Genomic DNA, 2500 nt, shown 5'->3' with positions numbered 1-2500 from the left:
CAAAATATATCTTTGGTTGTTTGGGTGAGAGTTGATTGTTGATTTAAACCAAACGTGTAAGTCCTCTTTTTTTATTAGTGAGATGTATTTATCTATTTCTAATTTATGCCATATCACCATGCCCCCTGAATCTCTCCCTCGTGTTATTCCTTTATTTTTTTCTGGAGGAGATCGCTATTTCTCGATATCCTATAGGACAGAGGGTGACCTCATTATTCCTGCGCCATGTTTCTTGTAAAATTATAATGTCCATGTTTGAAAGCTTTTCTGAAATTCCACAGTGTTAGTTTTGCAACCAAAAGTGGATGATTGAATGCCTTGAACATTCCAGAGGGTAATTGTTAAAGATTTCTATCTATCTCTCTCCCTCTCTCTCTCATACTCTCTCTCTCTCTCTCCCTCTCTCTTGCTCTCTCTCTCTCTCACTCTATATCTCCCCCCTCTGTCTGCCATACCTGTCTGTTAACCCTCTGATTTCACCTCTTTTTTCCTGGTCAGCTGATGTTTGCATGTCATCCTCCCATTCTCTCTTTTCTGAAGCATACTCTCTTCTTCTCCTCTGCTTCATCTCTCTCTCTCTCTTTTTTCTCTGTCTCTCTCTGTCTCTCTGTCTGTCTTCTTTTTCCTGACACTTCCTAGTGACAGCTCGGAGCCTGTAAAGGCTCAGTGATTTATCTCGCATTGATCAGGGCGACTAAGAGAGACTAAGAGAGAGAGAGAGAGCTTAGAGCGCTTCATTGCTCCTTTGTAATAAACTCCAATGACATGTTGGAGTGTAGTCTTGACAGAAAGCATTTCAGTAGACTAAACGGACGGGCCGATATAGCACAGCCACACTCGCAATCCGTCTTTGGAGTCCTTCACAGCCCGACTGTGTGCGTGTGGTGTGTGTGTGTGTCTGTGTGTGTGTGTGTGTGTGTGTGTGTGTGTGTGTGTGTGTGTGTTTGTTAGTTATTCCTTAAACCGTATGCACATGTCATGAGTTTGTCTGTTGGAGTTTCTGTGTGTGTGTGTCTATTGGAGGTTGTGTGTGTGTGTGTTATGTTTGAAAGCTTGATGTACTGTAGTGGCAGGGGTGCCACTGGGGAGGGGGGGGGGGGGGAGGTTAGGACGATTCTAAGGGCCCAGCACTGACAGGGGTCCCCCAGAGAGCCCCCCCAGATAATACTATATATTATCAGGGGGCCCAGAATTATTGTCTGTCATAAGGCCCACATTTTCTAGCAGCGTCCCTGTGTAGAGGGCACAGCATGACTCCAGCTGTGTGTTATGAGAGAAAGTGTGTGTGTGTGTGTGTGTGTGTGTGTGTGTGTGTGTGTGTGTGTGTGTGAGTAAGTAAAGTAAGTAAGTGAGTGCTGCCTCCTGTTTAAGAGCAGAGTGATTGTGTACAGAGGTCCAGAGCCAGGTTGGAGGATGGATGAGTTAAGGCCACTGGGAGCCAGGCAAGAGACTTTAGAGATTCCATTACGTAGCAACAGCCACACACACACACACGCACATGCACACACACGCGCGCACACGCACACACACATGCACACACACACGCACATACACACAGACATTCACATTTAAACATAGCCTATACATATACACACGTAATATAAATGCATAAAATATATATCCTTGTGTCTAGCTATGCACACACACACACACACACACACACAACAAACACTCCGTCACCCTTGCCTGTGCAGCACTGTTTACTGAAGATCAGGCCTAGTGCACTTCATATATCAGACTGACATTTTATTTACAATGCCTTTGTTGTCTCAAGCACTGTTCATTGTGACATTATTGCATCTGGCGCTGTGAATGAACTTTTCAGTGATCAGACACACACTAATATACAACACACACACACACAGAGTTACACACACACACACACACACACACACACACACACACACACACACACACACACACACAGTATTGATCCTACAGTAAACCCTGACTTTATGAATTGTCCCTTTCTCCTTTTTTCCCGGTGTGGATCCACTTCTCTCCTGTAATCCTGGATGTTCCCTGCAGGTAAGTACTGACATTTTCTTTTTTATTGTAATGTTGCCACAGTGACACAGGACTTAAGGTGGGCTTCTTTTCAGGATATCTAGAGTGACAAGCCGAAAACAGGCAATGATACAAACACATCCAACTTCTCATTCCCACATGGGACTTTCCCTTTCTTTTCTCTTCTCTACTCTTCTGTCTTCTCTTTCTTGTCTTCTCTCTTCTTTTCTCTGCTCTTCTCTTCTCGTCTCTTCCCTTCTCTCCTCCCATTTCTTTCCTCCTCTCCTCTCCTCTGCTGTGGTCTCTCTGGTTTTGCTCTCCACCATGAGGTTGTGTGTGTCAGCAGGGACTCTGCCGGGGTTCTCCGTGCCAGAGATGCAGGGGGATGGCTGGCTGGCTGGCTGGCTGGCTGGCTGCGGCTCTGATTATGATGTGATTAGCTCGACTAAGTGAAAATGTGGAAAGTGAATTATGTGTGTCTCTCTGGGACACG

General features: G+C 45.3%; 1 protein-coding gene across 1 annotated transcript in view; it reads left to right on the top strand.

Moving 5' to 3' along the window:
• kcnq5a (potassium voltage-gated channel, KQT-like subfamily, member 5a) overlaps positions 1-2500 on the top strand; it is a 151627-nt gene that overhangs the window by 65940 nt on the left and 83187 nt on the right.

This window comes from Alosa sapidissima, chromosome 16 (genome assembly GCF_018492685.1).
Source record: "Alosa sapidissima isolate fAloSap1 chromosome 16, fAloSap1.pri, whole genome shotgun sequence".
Classification (NCBI taxonomy): Eukaryota; Metazoa; Chordata; class Actinopteri; order Clupeiformes; family Clupeidae; genus Alosa; species Alosa sapidissima.
The sequence above is the reverse complement of the archived record's forward strand: the minus strand, read 5'-3'. Positions and strand labels throughout refer to the sequence as shown.